Raw genomic sequence first — 16,550 nt, 5'->3', positions numbered from 1 at the left:
GAAAAAAGAGAATTTTTAGACAGACGTCATCTCCAATACCTCAATTTTTGAAGGGATTAGAAAGATCAATTGTTGAGCTTGTTAATGCTTCAGTAAGTAAAGATAAGTGTAAACATGTTTTTTCTCCTTGGGATGGCTATGTTATTCAGCGGTGGAAGGGTTTACTTTTTCCTCATCTTCCTACTCCATTGTGTCCATCCAAGATTCCTCTTATCTAAGCACAAACCAAGTGGATTCCTCCAAGTGAGGGTTATTTCAAATTCAAATTTGATGGGGCCTCTAGAGGAAATCCAGGCAACTATGGCTATGGTATAGTCATTAGAGATTTTAAAAGTCATGTGATTGCAACAAAATCATCTTCTCTCTCAGTGTACTAATAAAAAAGTTGAGGCCTTGGCCTTACCTTTTGGTTTGGAACTTGCAAAATCACTTTCTATATCTAAGCTACATGTTGAAGGGGATACATCAATTATTATTAATGTGAGTATTAAACGTCATGTATATAATTGGTCCATATAGTATATATTACATCAAGTATGGTCTCTTCTTGATTCAATCTCTAAATGTTACATCATGCATACTTATAGAGAAGGCAATCTTTTAGCTAATTGTCTAGCTAATTTGGGTACTAATGGGGTTTATATGAACTATTTACTTTCCCCACTTAACCTCCTTGATCTCCCCAACTTGGTTAATATTATGACAAAAAAATATGTTTAGAATAAGGTTGAGTCCTCCTCATATTTTATTTGATAGTAAACCATGATTTCTCTATGATTTTGCATGTTTTTTCTTTTATGCATCTCGCTTGTTCTTTTGAGATATTATATGCAGTTTAGGGTCTTGGATTACACTTGCATCAGATGGCTTTCTTATGTCATGGTCTTAATTGAAGTTTTGGATGTAAATTAGTGATGGTAATCTCTATGACATTTTTCGCTGGGCTCTGGGTCTTGTCTCTGGCACCAATCAATGAATTGTATTTATATGAGTCTTGGGCTCTTTGTAATTACTATATTCTCGATCTAAGAATCCCTAGGACAAGATTCATTAGTGCTGATAGATACTCTCTCTTGATGCAATATTTCTTCTTATGCATTCCTTTTTTGTATCAGGCAATGACCAAAGTTTTTCTTTTTTGGTTCTTTTCTCCAGGAGCTTTTTCGAACCAGTTATTATTAATATAAATATAATATTTCACCCAAAAAATAAATATATATTTTAACTACACAAAGAAAATTCCATAAGTTCTTGATAATTGTAAAGTTATTAAACATTGTATTGTATTTTTTTGTCTGATTGGTTTTGAACAACTCCCACAAACTTTTAACCAATTGTATTCATTTTTATAGTTTGTTTGGATAGATTCAAGTGATATTGTCAATTCTTCTTCCTTGGATGTTTATTAACAACTCTCTTTATGTTCTTCATGCATCTTTTAATACAAAAAAGCTCTATATCTCACCAACATTCCACCATACACTTACAAAAATTATGAACACTACTAAATATTCTAAAATTAAAATAACTATGATGGCCAACTCATATACTTAATACATTATTGAAAACATAATTTTTTATTGAAATTTATGAATTTAAAATATGTTTGGTCTACAAGATCTTCAGACTCCTTATATATTAGATTTCACTAATCTAAATTTAAATACTATATAAATAGAAATCATTAATCAGAACTTTTTTCATTTAAAGTAAAATTGAATCACAAGATTATTCCATCCCTCATAATTTTTCAATTACAAAGCCTAAATCTAAATACGGCATAAATAGAAATCATGAGCCATAATTTTTTTTCCCCAAAGAGTGAAGAAATTACACTAAATGGACCTCTCTTTCATATGAATCTCTTCCAGTTCTTATTAAGTCCCTCTATAAACTACTATATATCCGTATTTTATAATATGTTTAATAGGTAAACAAAGTTTTAAGAATTTAAAAAAAAAAAAGTTAATATCGTGAACCCCCCAGCTCTTTCTTTTCCAAACATAGAAACAAATGCTACTAAATATAGATTGTTTTTAAATAATATTTAAACTATTTTTCTCACAAAATAAGAAACAGGGAAAATAATATTGTTTTTAACTTTGTATTAAAAATAAAAGGCACGCGGGAAGGGGGCCCTTAATTTGACCCAAAAAAAAATATTTTAAAAGCGGCCCAGGGAATTCCACCGTGTCGGTGGGGATCCATAGAAAATGTTTGAAAAGGGCCCTGTACGAGTTAAAGAATTTCATCTATACCAAATCACCTCTATAAAAGACCCTTTGCATGGCAATCTAGCGTCCAACTCCAGATAAAGCTACAGCAGCATAGCAGGAGGAGGTCATGGAAGAAGCAAATGGTACTCTTCACGGCACCCACAGTAATACTACCAATGAGTTTTTCACAAGCGAAGATCTCAAGGATCTGCTTGGATGGAAGCTCGAAAATGATTTTCTTGATATTACCTGTGGGTGCACCAGCACTTTAGGTTTTGGGGACTTTGTCGGCACCTTACGGATAACAAAACAAGGGGATTTAAGCGTGGTGTGTAATTGTTTTCCAGGGGCATGCAAGAAAGGTCCCATGGCGCCCACTATTTTCCAAAAGCACGCCCGAAACAATCGAAGAAAATGGAAGGACTCGATTTGGGTTACAATGATTGATAAATCCGGCTTCACCGAGAAAGTGGCCCTTTGCAATACACTCCTGCTCCGTTATTACAGACCCAACGGCGACAATGTCGACATTAATCGTTTTAATTTTCACAGGGATGAATTTGTTCGTTGCACGGCCTGTGGAAAAGAGCGCCGGTTTAAGATCCGGAATAGAGATCAATACCGTGTTTACTGCTGCGCTGTGAAGAACCCTAATTGGGTTTGTAAAGATTTTGTTCAGAGTGAACTGAATTGTGAGATGGAAGAGGAAAGGGTGAGCCGAAAGGTTTTGAGGGGGTCCTAAAATTATTAACTGCGAGGGTTGTTTGTCTTGTGTCTGCACCGGATGTGATATGTGCTTGTTCGCTTGAATGGATTATTCAAGGAAATGGCTTGGAAATTATTCAATTTGTTTTCGGGAATGTGCGATTATTTTTTTCAAAATTTAAATCTCCCTGTTTTACAGAACGTTTCAGGTTATAAATTATTTTTTTGTACCTACCATGTGCGATAATATTCACGAGGAATCATATCTCTAATCTGTGCAAGACAATATTTTCCAGGCTTTGGAAAAACCTCGCGAATATTTGTCAATATTAGAAGTTCCAAGTTCCAACAACTGTTTATGAAATGTGAAAATCTCACCTATCTATTTTCCAATTCAAAATAGAAGAGAAGATAAGGAATGCAAATAATGGCTATCCAACCACTAAAACCTTTTTATATATAACTTTATATATCTTTAAGTAAAAACACTAGTGTTATTACTAAAGATTTAAAAGAATATATACATTTACTAAATATTTAATTGATAGATGAATAACTTTCAGCTATAATAACATCTTTGCAATCAAATTGAAAGCCCTAAGATTGCACTCTTCAAGTATAATAGGGGAAGCTTTTCAAAGATTAGAACAAATTTCCATGGACAACAAAAATATTATATAAATCTGTGAACAAGTCAAATTTTTGTGTTTTTTTTTAAGAGAACCAATTGATTCCAATTTGCATTTAATGTAGAGAGAAAAAATGATGTATTTTTAAAAAAATCATGTGGTCTAGCTGTAAGATCTCACAATTGTTGTGAAACCTTTTTATTAAAGAATCTATTTATTAATTTCGACAAAAAAAAGCCAATAGATTCTTTACTGAAGAATTATGTGATATAATTGTTAAATCCAGTCATCCCCTCAATGAGATGTGGTTAGAAACAAAAGAATATATGCCACATAGCAAAACTACAAATTATAAATGTCCCAACCAAAGTGAGTAGCAAAATAAATAAAAAGAAAACACAGAGCTATGAAATAAAAAAGGATAACCAAAAAATTAAATGGATTCTTAAATAAATTTTGTAGGTCCAATGCCTGTTGAGAGGTTTAATTAGACTGATTTTTTATATCACAAAACACCTGAGAGGTGTGTGTTGTTACACATAATTTTTGTGACATGGCAGTGGTTGATAGCACTGTAGCCTGAGTGAAGCATTTGCTTGCTCTGCAACTAAAAGAAAACATGGATGATCTTGAAAAGCATTTACTAAAAGCCCTTTTAAACTTTCATTGGAGATGATATTGTTTCTGCTAATTCTATTTTTTAAGTGGTAGAAAGGTTGAGATTTAAAGTCAAGCCTGCTTAAGTTCGACTTTTATTCATTAGGCATTTAACAGGTTGGCAGATTGTGTACAATATAGTGGAGTTTTAAATATATTTTAGTTACTTTTTAAAATTCTATATACAAATTTCAATATTTTTAAGAGCAGTATATATAAAATAAATTTCAATAAATAAGTTGCATTAAAATAAAAATATAGAGTATTTAACTAAATTAAATAATAAATTAATAATCAAAGATTAGATTAAATTTATAGGTTTGAAAATGACTTTTTCCTATAATTCATTTAAAGGTAGTTTTGTTTGTAAATTATTATTTTTAATTTAAAAATAATAATTTAATAAAAGATTGTAGATATCTATTAAAGTGATAAATAAATTTGAATTAGATACAATATTATTTCAATAATTATAAATTAATTCATTTATTTAATTACATTATAACTTATAGAAATTTATGATTTCCTTTAGATTTCTTGAGATTTCTTGATTAAAAAAGGACAAGTTTTTACTTCTAATAATTATAGAATAATTTGTTAATGACATGATAGAAATCTATGGCTCAAATAATGTGTGTGTGTGTGTGTGTGTGCGCGCGCGTGCGTGCGTGCGTGTGTGTGTGTGTGTGTGTGTGTGTGTGTGTGTGTGTGTGATTTGATTAGAATGTTTGTTGCATGTAAGAAGCTTCACTTTGTGTGTGTGTGTGGCTCAAATAATGTGTGTGTGTGTGTGTAATTTGATTAGAATGTTTGTTGCATGTAAGAAGCTTCACTTCTAAATTAAGATCTTAACTATTTAAGAATTTATTGTAAAAAATTGAATTTTACCAAAAAAAAAAATTGATCATCAATGACAGATTTTTTAAGAGGTTATTATGAGATTAAGGCTAAAAATTAGGTTTTATATTTAGAAATCATAATTCTAAAATTCGCACAACTTAAATTCACTCTCTTTAATATTTTAACAATATTTTAATTTCAGCAATGACAAAATAAAAAGGAAGTAATTCGATCAACACAAAAATGACTATTAACAAATAAAAGAGACATGGTGCATGAGTGATCAGCTTAAATATTACATAGTAAGACTTGATAGATAACCAACTCCATGAGAACATGAAAAAAAATGCTTTCTAAAAACTTTCACTAATGACTTGCATAATAACATAATATTGATATAATGAAAGACTTGACCACTAGAATAATAATATAATCACAAGCTCTTCGAACACTGCAAAGTTACGCTGCTGTAGGAGAGAACAGGTCTCTACGCTCGCCAAAAGCATTTAGTATACCTTGGAATATAGGGTTTACATTTGTGATAATTTTATTTTAGTGACTTGTGTTAGTATTTGAATCGCCAATGTTTTTTATTTAGTTTTTAAAAAATTGCCATTATTTAGTCAACAAATTTTTAGTGATTTTTAGGGTGATTAATGGGCTAGAAAAACTCTTTCTATAGTAATTTTTAAGGAGCTTTTATTATGATGGTAAAAAAGGAATTGCATTGAAGATAAGATTCCATGTACACTCATAAACTTCTATTTGTGAGTTAGAAAGACAAATTTGAATTTAAGATGTGTTTAATGTTAGAAGGCTTTTAGAATTTATTTAGATAATTTGTAATATTAAAGAGTAAAGGAGGGGTTTCCTTTTGTGTGTTTATTGTATTTTATCAGTTATAATTTTAGAAAATAGAGACTATATTCTTAGGTTGGAAATATAGATATATAAACTAATTCTTGTGGGGTAGAGGTATCATGGTTTTGTTCCAAAAGAGTTCTACATAAAGGATTTCATCTTTATTTCTAAGTTTTCATATTATGTTTAAAAAGAGATTCATGTTTTGAAGATCTATTTTATAAATGATTGTTTTGAAGATCAAAAAATTGTCCTAGATGTAAATGGTATTTCTACAAAAAGGATAAAGTCTTAATGGTTCTAATATAGTGATTAATTATTCATGAAGATAGGTGATGAATCTGAGAATTAAAGAGTAGTCATCTATTAACCCAACTTAAGAAGATCACAAAAGAAAGAATATATTGTTGTCATGTGGAGTCTAATCAGATTTAGAGAATTTTTTTCCTCCACTTTATTCAGCATGGTTTCCCCTAGATTTTACTATGGGGGTTTGGAGGCAGCACCCCCAAGATGGGAACAAGGGACTACATCCCTTATGGGGTCCTAGGTAAGAACCCCAGGTGTGCTCCCAGTCATAGTATGGGGAGGGGTCAAAGGGCAACACCCCTACAAGTTGTATGGGGTTGTGCAGCCAAAAGATCAATCAACTTTATTATTGTAAAAAGTGTAGGCTATTATTTTTCTATTGGATGACTTATTTATGTAGCAGCAATCTTGCATCATCCAAAAATATTTCATTTCACTTGTTTGAATAAGGGTTGTCTTAATGCAAATTTGTTGTTTCTAGAGGCTTGCCACTTAATTAGTTATTCATATGAGCTTAGAATGTCCTAATTTCAAAGGTGGATGTTCATCTTGGATATATCAACCAACTAGTTGATGCTCAATGTCATATCATAAGTATTCAAGGATTTATTGCAGATTTTTGGTGTGCATATTTGGTATAAAAACTTTAGGCTCACCGTTGAAGGCCTAAACATGCCTAGACGAGGCTCGAAATCTCAAAGAATGGGCACTTGCACCATCCAAACCTGTATATTAGAAGCTAAGGATTCTGAAAAGTGGTTATAATAGTCAATCAGAGAAACAATTTGAATGTTATGGCCTTCTGAAGTTGGGCTGACCAAAACTTTCAAAATAAATGTCAAAAATGTGTTTGGCCAACTCTATATGTATTGTTATGGTATGTCAGCCCTAGATATCAAGTTTGAGTTTCTAGAACCTTCTCAAGTGGCATAAAATTGCTTATTTAGGAAATACTCGCACATTGTCTAGGATAGCTCCGAGTGATAGTTTGCAATTTTGTCTTGCAATTTACTATAAAGAAGAAACCCATGTAGGTTAGTATATTGTAATTCTAAATTCTTTAATTCCACATTGTGGCAATAATAAGAAGCCCAAATTTTGTTCCCGCAAATTGTTGTTATTTCTTTGTTTATGGTATTATGGGGATCACCCTTCATCAAGTGGTAGTAGAGTTGGAGCTCATGAGTGTGTAGATAGATTGTTGACTATGAGGTAGTTCACACCATCAAAGATCACTATAGAATTGAAGACTACTTCTGTGATAAAAAAGAAGAACAAATTAGTGAAGAAATTGAAAGAAAAATTTGGTGAAGGAACCATGGAAGAAGAAGAGGGGAAAGATGATGAACAAGAAGAGGATATACAAGCACAAGCACCATTGGCATTGACACAAGGTCAGGGTAAATATCAGCATGAGGAGGAAGTCGAAACTACAGAAGGTGCCGAGGAAGAAGAAGCCAAGGAAGCAGCTATAACTACTGAAAAGAAGAAAAGAAAGGAAAAGACTCAAGTAATGACGAAACCAAAGAAGGTTATAAAAACTAATCAGCCCAAAACTACAACACCTACCACAAGGGCTAGTACAAGAGTCACTGCATAGAAGGCTAAAGAAGTAGCCAAGCTTAAAGAGCAGGAAGGTGTAATATTGAAGAGACCAAGAAGGAAGTATGTTGCTCAAGTTGAATCTGATGAGGAGAAGACTAAATCTAATGATAATAGCCAATTCCAAGTGGTGAGTCACAATCCCTCCTCACACTTATATAATTTACGTGAGAACATTAGAAATAGTGTTGATTTTCCAAGTTTCTCTCACATTGAGTTTGATAATCTTGGAAAGATTGAGAAGAATCAAGTAGAAGAGGTAGTATAAGCCATGATGGCTAAATTTAAAAAGACTTCGCTAGAACTTGCCAACTCCATTCCTAAAAGCTTATATGATAGAGTTGAGCAAAAATGACATTATTGTTTAAACACTAAGAAGAAAATTAGGGAGACAACCCTTGCTCAAGTTATGCCAGAACTTAGCAAGGCAAAAATTTCTAAAGCCATTAGGAAATATGTTGTAAGATTTGTGTCAAAGTATACAACATTTAGCATATTGCAAAACAACATAGAGGATGTTGTACAAAAGTCCAAACAAATGTGGAAAATTACATATGGATTGTCAACAACCAAAGAAGATGACCAAGTACCTATTGAGGTAGGAGATGATGAAGAAGACGATATGAACAAGGCACAATTGAGGGAGACACTGATATGAATATTGATAACTAGGCACCAACTAAGGAAGAGCAACAACAAGAATAGAGTGTACAAGATACACAAACTTTGAGTGTTATCCCTCAACAGGTGACAAGTGTAAATATTGAAACTATCATAGTGAAGGAAGTTTTTGATACTATTTCGCAAAACATCAATCCCCTTGTAGAGGAAGATTTGAAAAGGATACTTGTCCAATCCACTCTCTAGGCCAAATTATGTGACAACCTTGTATTGTAAAGTTTGGATGAAATATAGAAGACATAATTTAGATCTAGCTACAGGGGAGGAGGTGAAAACACAAGAAACACCAATAATCACTCCTCAAGTCACAAGTGTACAATCTTCACAACCCATAGTTTTCTATCAAAGTACAGAGACATCAAGTTTCACTATCAGTACAATGATGCAAGATGCTCCAATCTCAAAAAATGTAAATGCAGCTGAAAAATAAAAAGTTGAGATAGTTGGAGAAGACAAGGTTGAAACACCAATTAATGATGGGACTCAAGACCAAACAAGTCAGGTAGATACACAACTACACCTCCAGCACAAACTCAAGATGTAACTAAAACCACAGAGGTAGAAAAGAACAAGTCTGAAGAGACTAGTTTGACACCCAAGCTGAAGGAGCTACTAGCAATCCAAGCACTAGTGACATTACCAGAATCTAGTACTCCTTCCAGTCAAGCTCTTCAGAGGCTGAGCATCGATGCTATGCTTGCAATATTTAGTGTTGAATCCTAGCTCATCTAAGGAAAAAGAGGTAATTACTTATGGAAATATTAGCCTAGATGAAGAAATTATATTGCCTAAATTTGATTATGCATCAATCACAATTGAGTAGATGGGTATACTAAAAGAGTCCCTAGCAAAGAAGAAACATCAAGAACTACTTAGAAGGGAGCATAGGTAGAAGCAAGCTTTAATTGGCATCAAAGAGATTTTCTTAGATGCATTCAGTCTACCTACTCTAGATAAAACAAAGCCCATAATTGAACAATTGACCAATATAGTGGAAAGGGTTAGTGACATAGACTTGGATACTAATGTTAAATTATTAGAGTGGTCTGAAAGGAAATTTCAAAACAAGGTCAATGAGAAGATATCCAGTGGTACTGCATTGACACAGGTTGAGCTAGAAACCAAGATAGAGAGTGTGAAGAAGGCACTAGAGAACATTTTCTCTTTATACACCGAACTGTATAATCCTACACTCTTCACACAAGAAATAAGGAATCACATCCTGAGTTTGGTGAATCAAATGCATTCATCCAGTGCTCTATTTCCCAAGTCTCCAACTCAAAGTGAGAAACATTTTAGGACCCTCTTGCAATCCCAAAATTAGTTAGCATCATTACAAGTAGATGAAGCCAACATAAAGGCTGAACTGATCAGCATCCAATCCTCATTAACTCCTCACATGGATATTTTACACAAGGAGCTAGGCTATGCAGAAATACTTCTGAAGAAAGATCCCAATATTTTTACATTAGATGGCTTAGTACACCTTGCTGCCAAGCTAGCCATACAAATTAAGTCTTTGGAGGTAGCTTGTGACAATTAGGATGAAACTCTTAAGATTATACTTGAGGTCCATAAATATTTTTTGGAAAAATACACTCTAAGTGTATAACCCATTAACATCAGTGTTGAAAAAAGGGGGAGTAAGAGAAGTGGGGGAGTAATTAAGAAACAAAGAAAAGAGATATATATACCCAAAGGGGGAGTAAGAAACAAAGAAAGGGTATCAAATAATGCAAATCTACTCAACAGGAGAAAGATTTTGATACAGAGTACAATACAGAACCAAATCAACAACTCGAGGGGAGTTCTGAAATTTTGAGGCATAAGTCATGTTGCAAAATTTTAACATTTTGAAATTTTGTATAGAAGTTGAATAGATATCTATGTTATGATCATAAGAATAAGATTATTAATGTATGATCAAGTGTTTTTGACACTCATGTCAAAGGGAGAAATTGTTAATCTTAGATTGGTTTTGACCAATGAGTGTCTATACACTTAAGTCATTTACTTAGTTCATGCTAAACAAGTAACATATGTCGAGAACAACATATAAGTTAGAGCATATCGAATAAATAGTGAGTGCTGAGTCACTCATGTGCTGAGTCACTCAAGTGCTGAGTAGATCATATGTGCCAAGTGATTTAGGAACTGAGAAGGTAGTGCATGCCGACTCATTCAAATGTCAAGTAACAGTATTGAAGTCATAGTTAGTGTCGAGCACTAGGGACTTCATAAGTTGAGTAACACAGTTTTGACATAGTTGTTTGTATTGGCACAAACTACTATGTAAATCATTTTTGGGCTAACGTAAGGATGAATTACAATCTTTTGCTAATAAGAATGAACCTTATATGTGAATCCCTACATCTTGCATGCATCTAATCAAACAAAGGGAAGGTTTAAGGGGCAATATGGATGAATTATAGCCATTGATTCATACCTAACCCTAAGTCACCTAAGTCTTCTTAAGGAGGGAAAAACCCTAGATGTTCTATGAGTGAGAAGGAGAATTTTGCATGAGCAAATAGGACATTCATGATGATGAAGGTATTATCATTTGAGATATATTGTAGAATCAATTAAAGGAGAACAAGGGAAGGAAATAGTGAATAGCAGAGAGACATCATATCGAGAAGGATCAAGTACACATCAATATAGAGGTGATCTAACATCAAGCAATAGAGGGCTAATCACAGGATCATTGCCGAGACATTCTAATAGGTCAATTAGTCAAATCTCTTAATAGAGTAGTCCCAACAAGCTATATTGAAATCCTTTAAAATGTTTCTTACATAATTTTGAGTTGAAGTCCTTTAATCGGGCACACTTCTAACATGGTGTTTAAATCCTTTAATAGAGTAAGACCTAAGAGTCTTTGTAAGATTTTAATAGGGCAAACCTTTCACAGGGTAGATCATGTTTCATGATCAAACATTGTAACCTTCATTAGGTACACTTTATTACTGCAGTAGTGAAGATTTGTGGGTATCATCCCCACCCCATTTTTACCTTCTCATTGGAGGGTTTCTAGATAATCATATCTTGTGTCATATATATGTGTGAATGCTTAATTATTTACATACTTTATATGTATATGGTTTACATGGTATTTCAGTTTACTTAATGAATTGTGAGATGGATGTATGGTGAATTTTTTTATGGGTTAAAGTTTAAAGCACCCCCTTTCTTAGAGTTTACCTTTCCTATTGCAATTCAAAAAAAATGGACTTGGAGAAAGTGAAGGCTATCCTTTAATGGATACTCCAAAGAGTCATGGATTGGCTAATTTTTATAGAAAGTTAGTAAGAGGTTTTAGTAGTATTTGTGGACCCTTAATTGAAACAATGAGAGGGGATAGGAAAGAATTCAAGTGGACTATAAGTACAAATAAGAGTTTTAATATGTTAAAATAGAAAGTTACAAAGTAGCCTATTTTAGCACTTCCATATTTTAATAAGGTATTTCAAGTAGATTGTGATGCTAGTGGTACTATAATAGGAGTTGTTTTGAGCTAAGAAGGTAGACTCATTACTTATTTTAGTGAGAAGTTGAATGATGCCAAAAAAAATTTGTTTATGATCATGAATTTTATGTTCTAGTTTAGGCATTGAAGAAGTGGAGACACTATCTTCTTCCTAAGGAGTTTGTTTGTATATTGATCATCAAGCTTTACTATATTTGAATAGTCAATGTAAATTAAACCAAAGGCATTTGAGGTGGGTTGAATTTTTGCAGAGTTGTACATTTTTTTTGAAACACAAGAGTAGGAAGTCTAACATAGTTATAGATGCTCTTAAGTAGAAGATAACTTTTGCTGACAGAAATGTAGATTGAGGTGGTTGGGTTCAAGGAACTCAGTAATTTGTATCTAGAGGATCTTAATTTTGGTGAAGTATGGAAGGCTTGTACAAATATTTTTATACTTGATAGTACAAAGTGGTTGGATTTCATAATCCAAGATGGTATGTTGTTCAAAGGAAGATAGTTGTGCATTCCATGAAGTTCAATGAAAGAGAATCTCATTAAGGAGAAGCATAGTGGAGGATTGACTAAACACCTTGGTAGAGATAAACCATTTCTTTGGTTGCAAAGAATTATTACTAGTCACAATTCTAGCAAGATGTGGACAAGTTTGTAGAGTATTTCAAAATGGTGAAAGGAGTGAAGAAGAATATGAAATTGTATCATCCATTACCTGTACCAAAGAAGCTGTAGGAAGATGTCGTCATGGATTTCATTCTTGGATTACCAAGGACTGAGTGAAGGCATAATTCTATTTTTGTGTTGGTTGATAGGTTTTCAAAGACGACACATTTCATTCCCTGCAAGAAGACTAGTGATGATGTTCATGTGGTAGAGTTGTTTTTCAAAGAAGTGGTGAGACTACGTGGTTTGCCAAAGAGTGTAGTTTCAGATCGAGATACCAAATTTGTTGGGTATTTCTAGTGTACATTATGGATGAAATTGAAGATAGATTTGAAGTTTAGTTCATCATATCATCCATAGACTGATGGATAGACAAAAGTTGTGAATCACAATTTTAAAAACTTGTTGAGATGTTTGGTTGGAGATAAACCAAAAGGATGGGATCTAATTAGGATCTGATTTTACCACAGGAAGAATTTACATATAATAACTCTATCAATAGGAGTATTAGTAAATCACCATTCCGGATTGTATATGGGAGTAGTCCCAAAAATGCTTCTAAATTGAGCCAACTATATAAAGGAGAAATAAGTAATGCTAAATCAGAAGAATTTACTGAACATTTGAAGAACATCCATGAGGAGGTGAGGAAGCACATCACTAAGATGAATGAATAGTACAAGGCTAAGCCAAATGTGAAAAGGAGGTATAAGGAATTTTAGATTGGAGATGAAGTCATGGTTCATTTGAGAAGGAGCATTTTCCAATGGGTACATATAATAATCTGAAAATGAAGACGTTTGGATCATGCAAGATAGTGAAAAGGCATGATTCTGGAAATGCCTATGAAGTGGAGTTGTTTGCTAAATTGAATATTTTACTAGTATTTAACATTTCAGATTTGACAGAGTATTATGAAGGAGGTGATGGAGGTGAAGTTGTAGAAGCATAGTAGAGTATTCTAGTGGCTAGTTCAACTACAAAGAGATAGTCATGTTGGAAAAAGTACAAGGAACAAAACTTATGAAAAATACATGGTCAAATGGAAAGGGAGGCTAGTAGAAGATTCATCATGGCTAGCAAGGGAGGAGGTTAACCATCTTGATTTTCCTCTAAATACCTGAGACGTGACAAGGTCACTTCTCAAATTACCCTAGGTGTCTGATAAAGGAGCATCCTGGGTCTAAGAGGAGTCTTGCATCACCCAAAAATATTTTATTTCAGTTGTTTGAATAAGGGTTATCATAATGCAAAGTTGTTGTCTCTAGAAAGTCAGTCATAGGAGCTCAAAAAATCCTAATTTCAGAGGTGGATGTTCCTCTTGGATATATCAGCTTACCAATTGAGGCTCGGTGCCATATTATGAGTATTCATGGATTTATTGTAGATTTTTGGTGTGCAATTTTCGTATAAAACTTTAGGCTCACCATTGAAGGCTTAAACATTCACGGATGAGGCTCGAAAACTCGATGGATGGGCATTTGCGCAGATCTGAGCTTGTAGATCAGAAGCTGGGGATTTTGAAAAGTGGCTATAATCATCAATTGGTGAAACAGTTTGAAAGTTATGGCCTTTCAAAGTTGGGCCAACCAAAACTTCCAAAATAAATGTCAAAAATGTATTTGGATGACTCTATACGTATTGTTAAGGTTTGTCGGCCCTAGTTATTAAGTTTGAGTGTCTAGAACCTTCCCAATGACATAAAATTGTCTATTTAAGAAATGTTTCTACATTGTCTACGACAATTCTAGGTGAGTGTTTGCAGTTTTGTCTTGCAAATTACTGTAATGAAGGCACCCATGTAGTTTAGCATATCAAGTAATTCTAAATTATGTAATTCCACATTTGTGGCGATAATAAGAAGCTCATATTTTATTCTCGCAAATTTCTCTTATTTATTTGTTTCTATTATGTATTTATGGTATTAAGGGGAGCACCCTTCATCATTATTCTAGCCCTATTTTGTAAGCAACAAGAAGCTAATATAAAATGGCTTAGGGTCAAGGATTTCATAATGTATGAGAAGATTGTAGCTTCTTGTCATGGTATTGAGTTGTAAGGGATTATAGGTTGTAATTCAATGGTAATCACTAGATAATAAGAATATTGGACTCGTTTTTTGGTGGGTGTAACCTAGGGATTGGGTGACCATATTAAATCTTTTTGTCTTGTGTTCTCTTACATGTGATTTATTATTTTTTGATATTGATTATATTTGCATGTAATTATTTTTTTCTCTTTAATCCTAACATATATAATACATTAGGATCCAAGTAGTTAAAGTAGTCCTAAGGTATTAGTGACGCAGGAGCATCCTGGGTGTAAGGGCAATCTTGCATCACCCAAAAAATATTTTATTTTTAGTCTTTTCTATTTTAATAAGGACTAGTAAACAAGGTGGTTACTATTTATGGGAACTTGCTATTTTTAGTAAGTTTGTCATGCGAGCTAGAAATGTTCTCATTTTCTATAGGAAGGTTCATTTTAGAGATATAAGCCTACCATAAAAATCTCATTGCTCAAGCTTAAGTATCAGAGTAGTTATTGCAGATTTTTGGTAGAAAAGTTTGAGAAAAAGCTTCAAGCTCACCATTGGAGGCCTTAGAGTGCTTGGATGAGGTCCAAAATCTTGACGGAAGGATGCTAACACAATTTTGAGCTTGTTGATCAGGAGCTAGCATTTCTGAAAAGTGGTTACAATAGCCAATCGGAGCAACAGTTCATGAGTTACGGCTTTCCAAAGTTGGGCTACTCGACACTTCTAAAATAATTGTCAAAGATGTGTTTGGCCGACTCTATATGTTTTGTTAGGGTCTATCAGCCCTAGCTATTAAGTTTGAGCATCTAGAACCTTCCTGGGCAGCATAAAACTACCTATTTAAGAAATGTTCGAACATTGTCTAGGGAGCTCTGGGTGATAGTTCGTAGCACTATCTTGCAGATTACTATAATGAAGGTGCCCATTTGGGTTAGCATATTGTAATTGAGAATTCTATAATTCCACATTTGCAACGATAATAAGAAGTCCATTTTTTTTTCTTGCATTCGTTGTTGTTTTTTTATTTTTGTTATGAGTTTATGGTATTAAGGAGAGTCCCTTGCATCAAGTGGTATCAGAGCTAGAGTTATTGAGCGTGTGGATAGATCATCGACTGTGAGGCAGTTCGCACAAGGACCATGGTTCTGGCTGAGCATGTAGAAAAATAGTTGATTGTGAGGTAGTTTGCACTAGGTTTTCAACAGAAGCAGGAAAATGCCTCCACGAAGAGAGCATGGTGAATGAGCTGCAAGTGTTACACCTGAGGGTTTTCGAGCCCTCCAAAGACAAATGCAAGTGTTGGAAGAACAAATGCATAGAGGAATGAATCTTCCCATAAGAGATGAAAGCGAGGATGAGGATGAAGTAGAAGAAAATGCTGAAGCAAAGGCAATTCTAAACCTAGGGGAAGAGAGGCTTTTTAGGGCCATCTCCAAGGTTGGTAAAAGACCTAAGTTTGAGTTTCCCACATTTTTAGGAAATCTTAACCTAGAAGAGCTGATCAATTGGATCAATGAACTAGAGGAGTAATTTGAGTATGAAGATATTGAGGATCTAGATAGGGTCAAGTTTGTGAAGGCAAAACTGAAGGGACATGCAAAGATCTAGTAGCAAGAGGTTCAGTTGGAGCAAAATAGAAAGGAAAAGGACAAAATCACCAAATGGGATTAGATGATAGCTAAAATGAATTGATAATTCATTCCTATGGAGAATGATCTTGATCTATTAAAGAAGATGCAAGGAATGAAGCAAGCAGGAAAATCTGTTCAAGAGTATACCAAAGAGTTCTACCAAGTTCTCATTAGAACAAGCCATGCAGAAGCTGATAAGGAGAAAGTCACCAGTTATATCAATGGGTTA

General features: G+C 33.7%; 1 pseudogene; it reads left to right on the top strand.

Annotated features, from left to right (window-relative positions):
* Window positions 1-2,343: 2,343 nt before the first annotated feature.
* LOC149580489 (protein ULTRAPETALA 1 pseudogene) lies at window positions 2,344-3,025 on the top strand (annotated as a pseudogene).
* The last annotated feature ends 13,525 nt before the right edge of the window (window positions 3,026-16,550 follow it).

The sequence above is a fragment of the Cupressus sempervirens genome, chromosome 1 (genome assembly GCF_028749045.1).
Source record: "Cupressus sempervirens isolate cs-2001-9-10 chromosome 1, ASM2874904v1, whole genome shotgun sequence".
Classification (NCBI taxonomy): domain Eukaryota; kingdom Viridiplantae; phylum Streptophyta; class Pinopsida; order Cupressales; family Cupressaceae; genus Cupressus; species Cupressus sempervirens.
The sequence above is the reverse complement of the archived record's forward strand: the minus strand, read 5'-3'. Positions and strand labels throughout refer to the sequence as shown.